At 36.2% G+C, this 21,194-nt stretch overlaps 1 protein-coding gene across 3 annotated transcripts in view; it reads left to right on the forward strand.

The window, feature by feature from the left end:
* The window catches only part of LOC144448013 (ras association domain-containing protein 10-like), a 35,560-nt gene that overhangs the window by 4,720 nt on the left and 9,646 nt on the right, over nt 1-21,194 (forward strand). Inside the window, exons 2-3 of one of the 3 annotated variants that reach the window (XR_013482077.1) lie at nt 149-460; nt 1,227-2,886. The exons of 1 other annotated variant lie outside the window; for it this stretch is intronic. The gene's annotated coding sequence lies outside the window, so the exon portion shown is untranslated. Of the gene's footprint in view, nt 1-148; nt 461-1,226; nt 2,887-21,194 lie in introns of those variants that run through there. One more of the 3 variants, XR_013482078.1, reaches the window with a different exon arrangement.

Raw genomic sequence — 21,194 nt, forward strand, 5'->3', positions numbered from 1 at the left:
TCAAGTACTCTATCGCACGTTCTGCTGGTAGACCTAATTTGAACACCCCAAGTCACTGGAGATGTTTACCATGCCAAATAAGTTATCGAGCATCAGAAAAAGGAGTCGAGTCAAATGTGACATGTATTATTCTTCGAATACTTTTCAGTAGGCTAGAGGTACCGTTGTATCATGACCCGGAAATACATCAGACGGTATGCATACCACTCAGAAACCATACGTTGCTGCTCGAGAGTATCACAAATCTCACAATACAAGACACATCGTCATTATCCATATTTATATCAATAATCAGATATCGATCTGTGGAATATCCTAGAGGCATTCAATCAATTTGTGTCAGGATGGGTGAGACTTGAAAGAAGTGTTTACGTTCGTATGTCCACAATGAACTACGACTCGTACGACGACGACTATTACTACTACTACTAGTATTAATTGTAGCGAGGCACTGCCACAGGTAAGATTTTCGCCTATGTTTTCAATTGAAAACTAATTTGAAGTGCAGTGGTTATATTTACATAAACTATAGAATTTATATACTATTCCTCATATATGTAGCGTCACTTCACAATGTCAACGAAGGTGCTGACACTATTTTTGAAGGACCACCCTCCGCCTTCCCACATCCCAATCAAGTATTACATTGTGCCAGCAGTTTTGAAGTTGAAAGAAGCATCATTGCTATGTAGCACACATTTAACGAACTCACTTAGTTGTTGTATCACACTGTTGTTTATCATTTAAAAAAAAAAACCATGTTGATAAGATACATGTCATATGTATACACAAACAGCTGGCACTGATTCAACACACATTCATACATCCCATAATGATCACATCACTTTTATAAGAAACAAATATAGAATACATGTGTGTAGTCTAGTGTTTGAATATGCTTTGCACTCCATGCACAATATAAACAGAAGTCTATATAATTAATCATCTCTAATCTATGCTGATTAATTGTAATGTTTTTGTATTGCATGATAATATTGAGGATAAATCAATTGTCCCTAATCTTAATTGATTTTGAGATTCTCGTCCTAGAAATTATTGAGTAAAACAAACTGAGATTCACTGTGCCAAGTGTTTTCATGTGAAACAGAAATAAACATGCCATAGATGAATAGAAACAATATTTTACCATAGCTTATTTTGATATAGGCATAAAATATCTAATCAGTATTGTAGTAACCTGCTAACAAAATATCTATTTATTTTAGGTCCTGTATTGTCAGCACTTGATAAAGAAACCACTGAATCCATGAGTGATTGTTGAGATTGGTGGAAAGATAGTAGCAGCTCACTGATTACATGGCTGGTCTTGGTGAATGCTGTGCTCATGGTGTTAAACAAGCCTTAGATGAACCAAAATTAATTAACTGCAATAATAATTGATTAACTGCAACCACAGTTGCAGTTAATCAGGGTACAGACAATATTTTATTGCCATGGTCACAGTTACTCAGTCCACAGGCAATCTTATCATGCCATGGTTACACATACTCAGTCTACAGACAATCTCACCAGGGTTGCAGTTACTCAGTGTACAGACAATTTTCAAGTTTTGCAATTCCAAAGTTTTATCATTTTCTAGCTCACCGTTTTCAGTACCTTTCTGCCATTTTTCACTGTAATAGAAAGGTGGAGTGCTTTGTTTAATCAATTTAATACATTTAGTTCTGATCTTGCTGGTTATTAAAGCACCCCATTTTTATGCAAAACCAGACATGTCTGTGAATTGTGTTTTGCATATTTTTGTGTGGTGATTATTTGTAAGAAGTTGTTTTTTGTGTGTAACAATTTAGCTGCATTATTATTTTAGCTTGAATTGAGGCATCTGTAAAAATCAAAAACAGCTACATTTGTAGACTAGACTGGGACAATGCCTACTGGTTACTTTATTAGTGACTCTGTGCAAGTCAGACAGTCACTGAACAATCATTGAAACTTAGTGTATGTCAGTCTCTGAATCCCAGTCTATGAATCCAGTTAAAAGAGTATGTGTTAGTTAATCAATGAAAATCGGTGTAAGACAGTTGCTGTATCCATTATGTAAAAAGTATATATTATAGTCAGTCATTGATAATCATTGAAACTCTACCCATGTCAGTCACTGAACTGGATTAAAATGGCCATATGGATATGAGGATTAGCTATTTATTTTGGATTTTAAATTTATAAAACAATGTGAAACAACATATGTTAAATCCTTTGTTTGTAACTCAAATTCTGAAAGATTAATAAATGTATAACATGTTTGTTATTGTATGTACAATATCAAACTTTTTACACATTATTTTAGCTTTTTACAATGTAATGACTTACATAGACTTGGTCAGTATTATTTCACATTGAAGGAAGCCATGATAACATTGTTTCATAAATTAACAATTCAAAATAAATCCTCATCCATGTATGGCCACTTTAAGGTAGTGTGTATGATTATAGACAAAAATAGCTTGACTGAAGAATTGAAGAGTCTTTTCCTGTGTATTTTAGTCACATCACTATAAAGCAGATATGTGTGTATGCTTTTCTTTAGTGCAATCATACCGTTTCCATGCTATAAACAGTCTAGCATGTTCAAGGTAGTGGTAATCTGCTGTATTCAAAGAATTCTATAAGAAGAACCTATGGAAATCAAGATGGTGGACAATTTGAATTCATATGATTTATCCTCAGTATATTAGTGTGAGCAGCACATTCTACACTGTTGTTACAGTACTTTACTTGAGGATCTGTAGACTGAAAGATCCAGTCTTGTGTAAACTCCTTCATTACATCTGAATGGAATATTGAGTTGCTGCCCTGCAGCTTTATATCCTGAGATTTTGACACGCGTTACTGTTGTTGACTGTGAATGATCATGTAATATTCTGATGTAATACTTACCTTGTTGGGTATGCAAGTTTTTTATATTAAAATATAATTTTCAATTTGATTTATTTCATGTTTCTATACATTATGTAATGTAATGTAATGTAATGTAATGTAATGTAATGTAATGTAATGTACTGTAATGTAATGTAATGTAATGTAATGTAATGTATGGGTGGGTGGGTGGGTGAATGGATGGATGGATGGATGTACATAGGGATGTAGCTAATTTTAAATGTAGCCAGTAAAATGTGAAACATAGGCAGTACTATATTATCTAAGAGTGAGACCAATGATGGAAATATAGTGGTTGAAACAATGATTTTGTAGAGAAATCCGTAAAAAAGGAGTATACTAACCATGCATCCACCTATGGACACATGCTCATATGTATAACTGTGTGTACATGTAAGTTAAGACAATGGGCCACAAGTGAAAATAGAAAGTTAAAAGGAGATAATGAGGGGTTATTTAGAACAACAACTACAACTGTGATTAACTAGAAATATTTATTTATAAGATGAACGCCTGGTGACTTACATTTCATCTTAGCTACTATGTCTACATACTGATGTGATAGGTGTTTAGTACTTTGGCCTTGTATATATTTCAAAACAACACAAATTAATAGGTATGCCCAATTTTATTCAAATATTGCTACCCTTAGTTGACTCTAATTACTAAATGTGGGTCTCAAAATACAGTGGACTCAGGCATAGGTGGCCATTACTTATAAATTCCCAAAGATTTTTTTAATTCTTCATTCAGCCAAAGAGAATACAAGTGAGTGAGTAGGAGTCACTACACAAGTAATGAAAACAACCTCTATAAGGGCACGAGTGTCATCAGTCAGCCTGAAGAAGCATCCATGAAAGGATACAAAACTGAAGTGCAGTAGGATGAAACAGGATACTTTGCCACAAACGATTCTAATTATGCTTTAAGCTAATCAAAAATTCAAGCCAAGTTTTGTCATTGCCAACAATACTTATTGAAATTTAGTAAATACTGTACATGTACCTTTCAACCAGACTGAATATAATACAGTCATTATTGTCGTGAAATTTAAGTCCGGTATAAAACTTCACCTTTTCATTATTAGCATCAATGGTTTAGTAAAAACAGTAAATTCTGTTGAGTCCGTCTCGGTGCATTTCTCAAATTATTAATCTCTATATATAAAGTCTCATTATCTCTGCATGAGAAATATCTGTACCACTGCACTGTCTGTGTTGAAATGGTGCGATGTCCCTCTTTTAAAGTCTCGGTGTCTATTAAACTCGCTACTGGTTTAATTTTATTGCTGGAAAATATGTAGAAGGGAACCTCTCTGATGTCCACTGAGTTTTTTTTCTGACCTCTGCATGGTTTGTTCATATCTTTCCATTCTGCCTGTGGATGGGGATTGTGACACTGTATGTCTCATGTGTAGAGAAGGAACTGGATTTGTCGAGTAATACAACTTTGAAGGCTGACCTGTCAACATAAAACATCAAACAGAACAATGTTGAGTCATCATTTTTAATCTCAAAATGAACATGAAAAAAACACTCAACATAGGAACCAATAGTTGAAATTGGTGACAGAATAGCTATGTAATAGAGCCCTAAGAAATAATAAGGTGTGTGTGTGTGTGGGGGGGGGGGGGTACTTTTTCCAAATGGGTCCTCAGGGAGGGCCATAGTTTAGAAAATGGAAATTGGTGTGAGGAGCAGAGTGGGTCTCACAGTAGTAATGGGGGAACAACATTACAAGATATTGGTAATAATGTGGTGGAGTTGAGATGTTGACCAATCAGCCCTGGGGTTGTCAGTTGTGCACTCCATCTAGGCTTTGGTAGTTCCGGCCTTCAGCTCAGCCAATAGATCAAAACACAGGCTTTGATACAAACACAAACTGTGATGCCTTTAAAAATTATCAATGTGGTGGGATCTTACTACAGAAAAATTATCTGTTTCTAGTGAGATTGAACCCAGGACCTCCTGACGACTAATCTTGAGCTCTAACAACTATGCCACAGAGAGGCAGTTAAAAATGTTTTTCATTAAAATCTTTTTACAGGGCATGGTCATTTGTTGGAGAAAGAAAATTGAGGGAGGGTCACTTTTTACATCCCCCCCGGCCAAAAAAATAACATAAGTAGAATTACATGTTTCTCAATTTGACAACTTTCAGTTTGGATATTATTGCTTGCATTACCTGCAATGAATGTAAAACATTTTGGAATTGAAAAATGAAAATAAACACTACTACAACTTTACACTCTACAAAATGGAAAGGGAAATAACAACTCAAAATAACAACATTGGCATTTATCACTCATCATCATCATGTCCCTGTAAACAGATTCACTTGGCAGCTCAGTATCGCATGTATTAATCTCGTTACATTTTCACAGCTGGTTATCTGGGGACATGACCTTAAAAGTTCAAAAGGGTCAAGACAAAATTGTTGGTTCGAAAAAATAAAAACTTCCAAACACTATTTCACTTTCAGTCACTGATGACATTTATCATAATAATTTGTGTTATTTATCACTCAAACATTTGCCACTATTGCACTCTGTACTGAGCCTCAGTATAATACTCGTGTAAGTACACTAAAGTATGTGCAGACTATTCAACCAAAATTGTTGGGGCTGACAACTAACAGTTAAACAAAACACACAATTTAGTCAACATCAGGAATGTGCTAATGATTACAGTTTAAAGTCACTTGTGAGCTTAGGGACCTGTCAGTTTCTTCAGCCTGGAAGGGGGGGGGGGGGGGGAATTCTTAAATTGGGCCGACAAAAAGTCACTGACCCCCCTATCTGTAAAACCAAAAACAGGCTGACCCCCCGCCCCCATATATATATATATATATATATATATATATATATATATATATATATATATATATATATATATATATATATATATATATATATATATATATATATATATATATATATATATATATATATATATATATATATATATGAAGTTTAATAGCATCTTGACAGTGAAAGGTATGGGAAAACTTTAGCAGGGGATATGTATATCTCATTGGGGGGGAGGGGGGTCCTATGGGGTCTATAAGCCCTGGAGGTTTTTTACTTACATCTTGACAGTAAGAGGGGAAGAGCTTGAGACTGGGATATGTCCATCTCATGTGGGGGGGGGTGTCCAAGGGGGTCTCCCTCTAGAAGCCCTGGAGGATTTTTACTCTTATAAAAGCCATTTTTTAGGCTATTCAGACCCTTTCAAGCAATAACTCAATCCATGCTTTACAAGACAGTACCATCAAGTATCAGAAACTATTCTTTATAACTTACATAGGGTTGAAATATGTTCTTAAAGTTAAACAGTTAAATGGCATCATTAAATACATGTAGTAAAGGTCAGCACATCTACTGGTAGTATAATTGGTAGGAGAGATTTGGAGTTTAAGGCAATGTTAGACTACCTTGGCAAACATTTCACATCTTTAAAAGACAATATCATCTCAAATTACAATTGGGTGAAAATATTTAAGAAAAGTTCAATACCATTATGACAGGTTGTTGGTGCATCTGATTGTTGGTTGAATGCAAGAGTGGCCTCTGGGGGTGAGGGAGTCCTTGGGGTTTTCCCCCTGGCAGATCTGCAGTTTTTGGCTTCTATTAAGACAATGTTTAGGTTATTCATTGCCTTTGAGGTAATATTTCCAAGCTTCGAATAGCTAACGTAAATGTAAGTTTTAAATGAGTTTCCCATGTCACATAAAAATGGCCCTGTAACATTGGTATAGTGGCATTAATATTGCATGTACAGTAAAGTCACTGGTATGTTAGAGAACTTTAGGAATTGTCATACCGAGTGTATAATAGAAACTGGAATCTGATGAGATGTGATGATTTGTAGTGTCAATAACATGTAGTGTCCAAAATAGAAAGTGTATTAATCCCTTCTGACAAGTTCATAGTGACGAGTAAGGAACATTTTAGATTAACTTCTTTTATAAACTATCTATGAAGATTACCATTACAAAACCTTCAAGTTCACTTTTGCCCCAAAGTGCAATATAAGTGAAGCACTGATTGTGAAACAGCCAAGCATTTACATGACATGTTCTGTAACTAGTGTGGTAGCTAGGTAATACATGTATATGTATATTTATTGTTATGCGTGAACTAATAAGGAATATTAAAGAAATCATGTAAGAAACAGGGAGAAGAACAAATATTGACATGTACCACATTTCAGACAAGGCTATATGCCATTGTAGAAAGAGGATTTTTTTCTTCCATCACAATCCAAAACACAATGACCCCTATCCACAATTTTGAAAACAGCATGACCCCCCCCCCCACTGCCAATTTCAAAAACAGGGTGACCCCCTCCCCCCACCCCCAGGCCGAAGGAACTGACCGACCCCTTAATCCTATTCAAGAATGGTGATGGGTCATAAGTAATGGTGTTATTTGGTATTTACGATATTCAAAACTATTATCAATGCTGACGGTATATTTTGAATATGACGATGCCTGAATAGAACTATTAGCTCACAAGTGACACTGACTGTGCTGTGTCACCGTGAACGTACACAGAACGATCGTCAGACAGTAATAATGGACGGGATCACAACAAATAATTAAATAATAAATAGCGTATTGAATATTTAGATAAAGTTTAAATTTCTCTACCTGTGACAAAGTACATGTAATCTCCACAGACTAGACACGCGTGACGTATCCGATACTCTGTTGTTTCCTTCTCGAGATAAAGCGGTAAGCCATCATTAAGTCCTCTCTCCTCTCGGACAGCTCTGTTTGATCTCTTTCTCCAACATATTTAGAACGTATACTTTGGTTATATAACATTTACTTCCGCGTTTCCGGGTCAACATTGTGAGGACCCACCAGTCACTCTTCAAAAAAACTACACAAAACTTTGATGACGCTCTTTGACGTAACAGCAGATTTTGTATGACGCGAAGTGACGTTTGCGCAAGAGAGCACATATTTACTGAAGGGGAGCTAGGGATGCTAAAATATCGCCTACAAGAGAACGTCATACATGTTGACTAAATAAGTTATCGAGGAGCCAAAGAAGTTGTCGAGGCGAGTCAAATAAGTTGTCGAGGCAAATAAGTTATCGAGGAGCCAAAGAAGTTGTTGAGACGAGTCAAATAAGTTATCGAGGAGCCAAATAAGTTGTCGAGACGAATCAAATAAGATGTCGAGTTGCCAAATAAGTTGTCGAGACGAATCAAATAAGATGTCGAGTTGCCAAATAAGTTGTCGAGGCGAGTCAAATAAGATGTCGAGTTGCCAAATAAGTTGTCGAGGCGAGTCAAATAAGATGTACATAATAAAGGCCCCAATGAAACGCCATACAAGATGTAATGTATGGTACCTTCTGATTACAACAGCTTGGTACATAACTGAATTCCTTTGCAATCAACAGAAGAAAGTTTAACATATTTTGTAATAACGTATCACCAAAAGAAGCTGCTCTGTTGAAACGAAGGTTTGATGGCGCCTGGCGTGTGCCCCAGGCTGTAAAGAAATGTTGCTAAAATGTTTGAACTATATCATATATATATATATAAAGTGATCTGGTGAACAGTTGCATTATTCTCCAGATCATAAAATATCAAATGTACAAGCAGCTGAAGGAATTCTTAGTGGGATCTTTGTATGTAATTCTGCATTCATCGTCAGAATATTGGGTGATAATTGGCATTGAAAGTTTCTATGTTTTGTAAAGGGTAACTAACTTCCCAATCGTGAACATATTGGTTTCCAGTGCTAAGTTAAAATATATTCGTGAACGAGGTGGGATGGAATATTTAGATATGAAGGATACAAGTTTTAACACGCAGATTTCTTTTTTTACAAATCTACAAAGTTGTCGTTTTTAAAATTTCGTGATGCCTTACCTTTGTAATAATTGTATATGGACAAAAACTAGTCGAGCAGATGTTAGCTGCCTGACTTGTTGGCATCGTTCGACTTTTAACGTAACAGCTTACTGCAAATTGCACGTGGAAGTCTTAAACAAACGGGTTCGCGCATGCGTTAGAAAGTTGTTCGGTTTCAGCCAATGAGTCATGGTGGCAAACGCCGATCAAAACAAAATTGAATTGTCAGTGAACCCATTCCATATGTGAACAACATCCCGTTAGTAGAAACGACTAGGTCATGCAGATAGATGAAACATCAAATCGACAACAAAGCCACGTTAATTGAGACTCTTTTTATTCCTTCCTGTTTTTGACATTTGCTGTAACTAGTGTTTGATCAAATTCTCCTAGCTCTTAAAAGTTACGATGCTGAATCCAAAATAATTGCCTAGTTTAGCACCATTGATTTGATAATAACAATATAATGATAGGTGTAATTGTCGTTTACAAGCCATGATTGTACTAACGATTGGCATACCGCTCTCTATTTATCTTCCAAGTCCAGATACTCTACACTCAATCACTTCACAGTAAGGTGAAGTTCTCATGTGCTACTTTTGAAAGCATTAGTTACCTCTCATCGGTCGCAAACCTTTGTTTGATACAAGACAGGCAAAGTTAGCTTACTGCCGATGTTGTTAAGAAATGTGGTTTCAGGTATGACAAACCGTCATAACTTGGGACAACATGTTATGTTGATGTCAACATGGGACACATCCTGATTCATCAGAAAAGAAGAAGTCGGAAATGGTGGGGGCTCTCTTTATTGAACAGGGAGGGGGTGCGTATGTGAAAATAGTGTACAACGTAAATCTATGTTTGTACAATGAGGTGGGTCGATTCATGCAAAAACATTTGAAATGCTTTCAAGTTACATAGTTATATTATATTATATTGCGAGTAGCAATGAGAGTTATTTTTTTTTACTTTAATGATGGAATTGATTCGAATACATTATTCTATATTAAAAGTAGCCACAAGTACAAGAAGGTTCGTTGGCGTTAGACAGTGATACGGTCATTACAAATCATGACGATATTTTTCAAACCGGGTTGCTGTTCTTTGGAAACTATATGCGGTGTTAGGAACTACATTGTCTGATATTAAAGAGGACTAAAAATTGAAGATTACCAAATCACACCGTGAAACATCTGTCAAACGCCCATACTCATAAATTGGACTTTGACAGTATATATTTAGAAAATTCTTTCATCTACTACGGTACTAGTGATAAAATGATGCCCCTAGGCCGTGTTAGGACGTGTCATTCATTTCGGTGCTTGTAATCATACAGCCACTGGCTTTGCTGATAATAAGTGAAGCATGATCTTACGTGACCTTTGACCTGACACTTAGGTATTTAGTAAGCTTTTACTGCTGAAATTGTCTGTGACCGAACTTTTCGACCACTGCCCGTACATGTACTAGATTGAATGCCACTCATACCACATATCCCGACTAAACGTTCACAATGCACTACCGAATAACGCCTGGTCACGCCAAGCAACGATATGTTATGCCAACCATTGGGTAAACTTTAGACCGTATCTCGGTCCATGCTAGTGTTTTTACAGCTTTTAGATAAACACAATTATTTTTACAAATTACTTTGCAATTAAAGTCCACGTTCTCAATGCTTGGGAAGTACACGTTGGTTGTGAAAAGATGAGATTGAATAACATTGTTTTGGTTGTTATATGTTGTATTACTAATATATGCCCTTCCACTGTGACGGTCGTCCAAATATCTTATTTTGTGGTCTGAGACCAAATGAGCAAAATATGTTGGTGTTTGTAAAAAAAAATGCACAGACAATTAATTTTTGACCAGATTTAGAGACATGGTTGTCCTGTAATACTTGACACCAAAAGTGTTGTTTAAAAATAATCATAATTACAAATATTCATCAAAATGAGTGATGCTGTCAATATTGAACCAATATAACTGGGTTACTGTCCAAACTAGTAGGCGGTGGATATTGAGTGGTCTTTGTTTATTTGTAACTGGAATCATTTCGTGCTCAGAAGTGTACCGATACAGGGTCAAAGTGGAGATGTTACATGTTTTTCATTTCAATCGTAATTGAGTTCACTGTTGTTCAGCGTAGTGTGAACAGTAGACGGTAATCGGACTCGTTGGTATGTATCGTCAACTGCGCATACTTTAGAACGGTTTCACACCGAGCCTTCAACATACACAATTGCACCTGTGGTTTGCACAATCTTTTGGCAGGTTATGGTTTCTTGGTAGTTTGGCTATTCCACTTTTGCGATTCCAGATTCGAAGAATAACGCTATTCAGTTCAGGTAGATAAAGTTAATCTCCTATTTTCGTTTCTGTGGCAACGCACTACTTTATAGGTTAAATACACTGTGACAACGTCAACGCGATAAGAACCGTATAACGCGGTATTGATGTAGGCGTTACCAACAATTGTTCGGCAAGTGATCATTCCCCGTAATATAAACGTTACAATTAACGATTTAGCAGCGCCGTTTAAACTGACGTCATTTCACTGGAAATAACAGTGGTTGTGTTTGACACTGCGGGGTCAGTCACTTCCACGTTATTATATATTGTAGCAGTCAACGACTATAGACCACGTAGAAGTAGCTGACGGTACACACCGCTGATTTAAAAGTTTGTAAGTATAGCTAGTTGTTCGATTTTTCAATAGTTTATTCACTTGTAAGTTGTAGTATGCCCTATGTGACGACATATTCACCTAGGTTTTAGTGTTCTAGGCTGTTAGCGATATTCTCATGTACACGTACATACGTATACTGCGTTGTTCCGATCGTTGTGATCAACAAATCAACTATAGACCTTGCATGCTTTGAGGCACGTGGGGTGGGGAGCGGTTTACCAAACCTAGCTGTCACTCTCAATTCGCAGCGCGTTCGTAAATGTCTACTATACACCGCAAATCAGGCTCATACAAATGGGACCACAATACATGCACACTGTATATTATCATTGTCGAAGGTGACAAGTTGAAAAAAAAACTAAAGATTGAATGAGTGATCTCTTGTTCCCAGACATCTATACAAGCACTTAGTACTCAATTCATTGAACCTGTGATTAATATCACTAGTACTGTTGTACTGAGTACGGCATCGAAATCAAATCAGACTTGAGTAAATATTTCCATCACGCGCACATGGTGGTGAGCGAGCGTGAGACCCAGATTTGGTCGGATCATATAAGTAACAATGTTCGACCACTTTTAAGTCAGATTCCCAACGTGTTTATTTACATATCCGTGGCGAAAAAAAACACTTTATTAGACAGTAGGCCAGTACCTGAGGCTGTGTGGCTGATCTGGACACTGGTATAAAGATATAAGTTATGAGATATATATAGAGAATGTCATATGTGATATGATAAGGGAAGGTAGACAGTTCTATTCCAGCTGTATCTAGTTGAAAATGGGTTTCATATCAGTTATTAGAGAAATTATGAAATTATTATATGTACTCGTTGTGATCCCGGTTTTTGTGGTTATTGTTGTTGTTGTTGTTGTTGTTGTTGTTGTTGTTGTTGTTGTCGTCGTCGTCGTCATCGTTTGTGTGTGTGTGTGGTGTTTTTTTGTTTCTTTGTTGTTTTGTTTTGTGTGTTTTCAATATTGATATTTACCATCTGAGGTTGTTATACATAGTAAATATTTATTCCACGACTGTAATATATATGCATAAAAAGTGTGTTATCGGAGCTTAGAAGTGCTGGTACTAGGTCCACCAGTATGATTGCAAATAAACAGTGCTGCAATACCAAAATGCAATTCAAAGAATTCGAAACCGGCACTTGAATTACACAAAGCACTTGTCAACGTCGAATCGTGATGTCTGGATAGAGCTAAGAGGATACAACATTTGCTATTCCATTGCTCTATATGTCTGTTTAAGAATTCCAAAAAGTGTATCTTTTATACCTGTATTTAGCACCAGTAATAGTATATAGCTAATATAGTCCGCCATGTTGAAAATATGCTATCATTACAGTATGCTGTGTAGCCTGTTCTACTCACAACATTGTGACGTATCAATGGACATAGTATCACGTGAGAAGTGCTTACTACTAATGCATAGACAATATGTAGAGACAAAGTGACCATGAACAGTATTTGAGCAGGTAGCAATCAGAGGGAAAGAAACATGACCACGTACAATATAAGACGTCATTGCCAAACTGTCAATGTGATAAAACGTCTATATTACCATTTGTAGTAGATGTCTCTTGTTCTGTTCTGTTTTGTTCTGTTTTGTCATGTGTTCATTTCGACAGTTTGCTCCTTAAACATTTTAAACATTCCGTGCTTTACAAACGAATGGGGTAACCTAGGAAACAGCCTTCGAAGCTTTATAACAGAGCCTTGTTCCATTTACACTATTTATTTCACTCTATTGTCTGCCGTGTCTTTATCCATGGAGGATGTATGGAGTCGTGGGCACCCCGAAATGACACACTCCTTGTATTTACATGCCTGTTTTAACAAAAACTTGAGGGGCAGTGTATGTTGTCTGGCCTGCTGAACTCTACCAGGCAAATAGGCTGGTAGTAATTCCATACCTATTCAAATGTTAAAGTTTGCCAATTGAAGGATCAGATAGAGACATGACATGTTATGTATATGTGCACGGTTGACCAAGCGTGTCGCTGCCGCAGGGACACCATTTTAAACAGAGACTTATTTCTGGCCAATTTTCTTGAGTTAGAGTAACACATAGTACTATCGTATTTTAGATCTCATCAAAACCAAATGTAACCGTGGACGACAAGATTTCGTGGACTACTGACATGACAAAACAAATGTGATATTTCACGTCACGCGTGAATAACTGCCCTAAATGTCCATCCGGGTATTCATAACTTGTGCTACACGGCACGTCCCAGGGCTGGGATTGCAACCATATCTCGTCATCATAAGTATCGAATTTATTCCGTATAAATTTACAATTTGATCGAACGATTTCGTACATTTTATGCAGCGAGTACTTGATGACCTGGAGTCTTACTAGCCTTGATTTTAGACTTGGTTCCTTGACAAGAACCATAAAACTAAATTGTATGAAGTATGTGTCCTCGTTGTGACGACACGCTGAGATACATCAACGTTCCAGCTGTCAATCAAACTGTCTAGGTAGAAGTAGCTATTCATTAAAGAAGATAATTGCCTGGGGTTTTTTGTTGCCCTTTTTATTTACAACAGTTCTATTTGTAACTGGTCCAATATGAACGTACGCGTCTTGTCCTTGCAATGCATACACGGTGTTTTCACCTCAAAGATGTTATCAGTGGTACAGGCTATGCTGTCAAGTCACTATGCACTTTCGTCCTTAATTCGTGTCATTGGGGTTCAAGTAAGGGAAATAAGCCGATTAGTTGTGACAAGATGAGATTTTTAAAAGTATTTTTAGGGTATATTTTTTATTGTTAGAATTTCTTCGTGAATCCAAACATACGATAAGAATTTATTAAAGTTTATGAAGTGAACACTGCACGACGGGTCGACACAAGGCGATTTGTGTACATATTAGTGTGTGTGTGTGTGTGTGTGTGTGTGTGTGTGTGTGTATGCGCGCGCGTGTGTGTGTGTGTGTTATTGTTCCTCAGTCTTCCAAAGAGATATCAACCATTCACTCCTGCCAATCACTGACAAGGACGGTGAACGGCGCTGTCGTGGCACATGTTGACATAAATTCTACAAGTATTGACATCAATGTGACTTGTCATATAGAGTGTGCAACCTGTGTTCTTGACATGCTATAGCGCTAGCCCAGTTTACAGACAATATAGCTATTGCATGTGCAACCTGTGTTCTTGATATGCTAACCCATGGTATATAGACAATACATAAACCAACATCACTGTAACGTTGTTGTATCACTGTAAACAGAACGTGTATAGTACAGTCTGAGTTTAGTAAGCATTGTGTGAAAGTATCATCTCACTGTGGGTTTCATTTTTGTTAAAATTCTACTCTTTCAGATGAAAACCATGCATTTGTGTCACTTGTTAAATTCCACCCTTTCTGTCCACAACTGTTCGCGTCACTTTGTTAAAATTCCACGCTGTCAAGTCGGTTTATTCAAGGTAAACTTCATTAAACATTTGGAGATCACACATGTTGATTGTACACCAACGTAACGGTGAATTCCCTAGCTATGTGTGTTGATTATTGATTTCATGGTAGAAACCACATTCTTTATATATATTTCACATTTCCTACTGGTGTAAAATTTTAAAGCACCCAATAAAAACTCCCGGATATTGAGTAAACTTTCTTAATATAAAGTTAATCCTCCTCGCATGTATACATAAACCAGTGAAGTAATCTCCATGGCAACTCAGATATCTCATCAGTACTCAATGGACCAGTATTTACAGTCGTGATTTTCAGATCGAAACCAACACATTTCATCCGATCGACCTGCGATATAATTATGAATTTACAAAATTGATCAAAAAATAATATCGAACATGTATGTACTGATAAAGTTATTGTTAAGGTTTGCCAAACCAAAAGGTGTTGATTAAATCTCATCCTTTTAACCTAAATTTAAAAATTAGGATTATTGCTACGATTCTAGTCTAGAAGTAGTAGGGTAGGGTCACAAAGTTACAGGAAAACGAAAAACAAAATGTCAAATAATTTAGGCTTTTAACTTGACTGTCACATGATGGAATTTCTGTTTGTCTTTCTTTGTCTCTGTATGATCATTCTTTGCCAGGCTTGGGTCGTGAGCTTTGGGACCGCGTGGGGGTTCCTGTCATGATGGATAGAAGTGTCCTGGCGCCAAGTAGACAACAACGCTGTGATTCAATCTACCTCGAACGAAGCGATTTATTGAGTACTTGTATAAACATTGATTGAGGAATTTGACGATACATCACGTAGCGACATTTTAACCCTTGGCTCTTTCATCGTTTGACGATATCGATTTTTCTGGATCATATTTGCTGCCCCCACTACCGGCCATATTTGTCACGACCTTCCTCAGGCTGTTCCGAGCTGTCACGTAACTACAAAAATAAAATCATCTCCAAAAAAACATTCTTCGACCTTCAACTTTATTTTAGACTCATATCGTACAAACTGTCATAATCTATAAACTGATATTAAAATTATGGATACAATTGTTTATTCAATATTTTCAGTTAGATGTATCATAATTGTCGTCATCTTAATTTGCCGGGTTGTAAAATGATTAATGGTACACACATTTGACAACTCAAAAAGCAGTAGCTCACGAAAAATAGGTTAACACAATCAAAGTACTACAATAAGCTACTGGTCATGGCCAGTCCTAGATTCCATGTTTAAATGATTACCTTCAGTGGGTGTAAGTACTTCCAGTTTTGCAGCGTGACATACCACTATACTTAACTGTAAACGACTTTGTCAAGCTCTCGACACTGTGCGGTGCGAAGTGTTAGTTGTCATCGCCGTGTCAATAACCAAACATTATTGAGGTCTTTAGCTGTGTCAATATTTGACTAAAGGTGTAGTGAGTCGCATTACGACAGTCGTAGTTTAGTCGTTCTTTTCAAACACAGTCAGCGATGATCTTTGTACCATCATCGATTTAGACCCGATTTTCAAATAGACAACGAGATTGGTAGACTGAAATCACAAGTTCCCGAAAATCGGCAACACTCCAGATCACCTTGGTGACAGTTTGCTCAAATCTGAAATTTAATTCGGTACTAAAATCTAGTGTAGAGACCGGCTAAATCCTCATCTTTAGTTCTGAACAATTTGTGGTCATTATTTGAATAAAGTCTTAGTTTATCTTGAACACTTAATTTGATTTGTGAAATCATAGAAATTAATGAAATTCAAGAATCTCAGTGTCTACAGATCTGAGTATAAAATTATCAAATTTAGAAAAATGTTCCAAGATGTCGGTATGGTGACGTGACGCCTCGCTGGCACTGCTCTCGTTCATATTTATCTACTCCTATAATCGCTGTATAGAACTCATTTGAGTAACACCAATATTTGTTATCAAGTTCAGGTACTCGCTATTACCCTCGCTGTTAATACTGTCGTTTTTATATAGCTTATTGATGACAAGTTAAAGGGTATTAAAGACATTCTAATGGCTAAATTGTCAACTTGAGAGTTGCTCTTAATTTTCATGATCCATACTATGCCCGACAACTTATACACTACAGTGTCTCTGTATTTCCTACATTCAAGACGGAACTTATTTTGAAGAACGTTTGCTTAAAGAGAGTTCAAAGTGTCGTTTTGGAGATACTCTCATTGTACACGATAACTGAGAACGGTAACTTTGTCATTGCTACATGTAGGCTTACTTCATATACTTAGGCTTACCTGGATGTGTACCAGGACGGCTTTATGCCCGTCCATCAAGTAATGACTTGACTCGCACAGCCGTCACCTTTGACTTGTAATTCAGTAACAGCAAATGTGGAGTAAACTATATTTAATAGAAATATTGACTTTAGAATACTTTGTGGCGAATTTAAATTTTAGTTTTAATGAAATTAAATGATAAGTTGTAATTTTTGATATATTGGTATCAATACCAAAAGTCACAATTTCAAAATCACCATAATTTAAGGACTATTCCCCTACCACATACAATTGTATGTTTGTAATACCGTGATTGAAATGGCATACCGTGTTAACTATACGATATACGTACGCGTGTCAACCAACCGATATACGTGTCAACCAACCGATATACGTGTTGACCATTCGATATACCTATCAACCATCCGATATACCTATCAACCATACGATATACGTGTTAACCATACGATATACGTGTTAACCATACGATATACGTGTTAACCATACGATATACGTGTCAACCATACGATATACGTGTCAACCATACGATATACCTGTCAACCATACGATATACGTGTCAACCATACGATATACGTGTTAACCATACGATATACGTGTTAACCATACGATATGTGTCAACTGCAATTAACAATAATCTTTGTATCAGTGTCATTAACAACATGAACAAGAGCGCAGTATTCGTCTGTGGCGGTTAAAATTCAAACGTCCATGTAAATTCTTACAAATATGGCCAAACATTCCACGGAAGTTATCTATATATATATATATATGTATATATATGCCAAGACCCATATGACCTGCTTTGACCGCAATTGTTCCATACACTCTCAACAGAGGAATTGAAAAGCATCGATTGCGAAATGTACATATATCATACTACTCCATGGAGTGAAGATTGTGAAATGCACATATATCTTATCACGTGATATGCTATCAGCTGTGCAAATATTGAACTGGCCGTCCACTAGATCTAACAAGCGTTGGCTTAAAATGAGTACACTTCTTTCGTCTTTAAACTTCATTGCTATCAGTTCTGCTACGTGAAATTGACACGGTTCAAACTATGATGAAATGATACATAAACTCAGCCGCCGCACTGATTGATCTATTATTATATTATATATATATAAATAATTCACACATTAAAATATACTAGAATTGATCAATCAATCAAACACCGTCATGACCCGATCATTGTTGGTATTCACACGACTTGTGTTGATATTGGAGATGAATTATGACTTGCAGACTTTAAACATCTTGGTCTGAATATTTAAACTAAATCTCAAAGTAATCACCAATTGTCTATGTGTCAGTGGTGATCACGGTACCCGGTCAGTTTTTAATTTTGATACGTATAAAAAAAGTCGAGGAGTCCATGCTAGGTAATCAACAATTCTAACAACTTGAATGCCATAAGGTAATATATAGATTGCACTATAGTTTTGTCGATATTTGATGCAAGTATTTTCTCTTTTAGTAAAAGGTTTATAAACTCAGATTGTGCCACTTTAAACACGATAATAGTTAGCAATTATGCCACTTTTTTGCAATCTTTGTACTTGTTTAGATTCTAAACGACTACAGTTACTTCATAAATATTTTCATTTGAGAAAATTGATATCGGATATTATATTATGTTATTGTGTTAAAAGTTTTGATATCACTGGTATATCGGTCTGATTACACTCTCTGACAAACTTTTCAAATATTTTTAAGACGTGTGTTACATTTTGTCCATCGATGGGGTTCATACAGTACGATGTGGTTTGGCCCGTCGACATAATGTACAACATATTAGACTCTCGTAAATATTACCAGTATAGCCAACCTCTATATCGTAAATGACTGTGACGACAAGAACCGTTAGATTGAGAGATGTAGTCCACAGTACGACGGAACTAGTGTACTATCTCTACAAGTTGGAGTATCGTTCTCAAGTCAATTTAATTTCAGTACAAATGGATTTAGTAGACTGGGGAGAAAAGTCCACCTTAGTGGTCAATCAGACCATCAACTTTACCAAAATTATCAAATATTCAGACAATATGATCGTGTTATCATCCCAGTCATATATTTCAGCATCGAGGTATAAATTTGACTTTTTAAATCGGTGTACATAACAATTAGAACGTCCCATAATATAACATCTACATAGCCTCAAGAAATGTATAATATGTTAAGATTGTCCACAACATACCATAGGGAGTAAGCGTAGAGGAGGTCTGTTGAGAGGAAATACGGCTCCGTGGTTTCGGACTGGATGCCGTTTCATGCTATTTGCCACAACTATTGCCAGTATTGGTGTCAATTTCACTCTTTGTTCTGAAATAGGTCGTTCTATTTTATCGCTGTATACAGATCACCTTGTATATATTTTCATATTCATATTCATTCCTATTTATTCAGATCGTGTATATATTTTCATATTCATATTCATACAGATCACCTTGTATATATTTTCATATTCATATTCCTATTCATTCAGATCGTGTATATATTTTCATATTCATATTCATACAGATCACCTTGTATATATTTTCATATTCATATATTCATATTCATACAGATTACCTTTTACATTAATTCTAGTTCGTACCCATCACATATACTCAAATTGTCTGATTTTAGGATCACCTTAGGATTACCTTCAACATATCTAATAATAAGAATTTCTACATAAATAGTGTTAGGGGTAAGGTCAATAGGTGGATACAAAAAATAACTCTTAGGGGGGGGGGGGGTTGAGCCATTGTAGTTCTCAACCTACAAAAACGAGTTGACTGTTTTGTGTCCCTAAATACAAATATTTCTATATAAATGTTGTCAGAAATGAAAGAAGCTATAGTAAATGCATGGCACTACATACTGGCTATGTATTCATAGCCGTATATCCTACTACATAGCGATTTGAATGATCGTGCAGTCTCAAACAATTTTTGGCAAATTTGATTAGGAGGGGATTAGTGGATGCGATAACTAGGCTTAACTAAAAAGATTTAGTTTTTCTTTCCTACGTAAACATTAAACTATTCGTCTATCCTAATTGACGATCCACGTCACAATGATAAATTGCATATTTTTGGTAAATAAATTATACAAAAAATACCTAGAATTGTTGCATTGTGAACTACTTTTATTATACTGATTAGCTTCAACTTGAACATATAAGGTCACTTTAATCGTATTTAATACGAGACTTTTTCTCGAAAACATATCTTGTTCTACTTCTGACGGTGGGACTGACGAGTCAGTAAAATGATTCGTGAAGAGAAATACCAAAGTGAAATTCCGATGTCAGGCTGTTGATACATACTTCTGTCAGTAGTCAGTTGCCAGCTTGAGTGTTTAACCAGGAATTCACCTTTATGTTCAAATTATAGGTGTGGTCATTTTGAGGTTTTTTATGCTAGCATGCTCTACGCTTTGCTGTCCACATTACGTACATAAAAATGAATGAGAGAAGTGCTTGTTGCTAGATCACTAAATTTACTTGTGCAAACATTTGAAGCGATAGAAGTTAAAAAACCGGTTTATCGTTGTTTATCGTTATTTGTTTTGTTTTGCTTTGGAATGTAGTTTCGGATTCTTGTCTTGTTTTACTTTCTTGATTTTATGGGGTACCAGTGTTTTATAAAGTGGTAAAGTTTATAGCTATAACTAGTCAATCTGTACAGATCGTATTCTTCCAAGTTGACGTGAGATTCCTTGTGTATTTAGCCTCTTTCACGTGCACGTTAAACACAATCAAAATATTGGAGGCGTATAACATTGCTTTCTTTCTTTGTTTTCACATCTTAAAGAGTGGTTTTGTTTCCAACTTCCACTTCGACACCGCCTTCCTTTCAAACAACTTAGAAAGAAATTGGATATTAAGAATTCAGATCACTCTTCAAGTGCTGACATAAGATGCGCTTACTTTCTATTTTTAGTAGAGCCACGTGACTAAATCAGAGTGTATATTTGCACTGTGTAATCAGATCCCAGTATGCTAACAAACTCTATTTCTATATCCCACCTATACACTCTCTCTTATTGC

The sequence above is a fragment of the Glandiceps talaboti genome, chromosome 17 (assembly GCF_964340395.1).
Source record: "Glandiceps talaboti chromosome 17, keGlaTala1.1, whole genome shotgun sequence".
In the NCBI taxonomy this organism is placed as follows: Eukaryota; Metazoa; Hemichordata; class Enteropneusta; family Spengelidae; genus Glandiceps; species Glandiceps talaboti.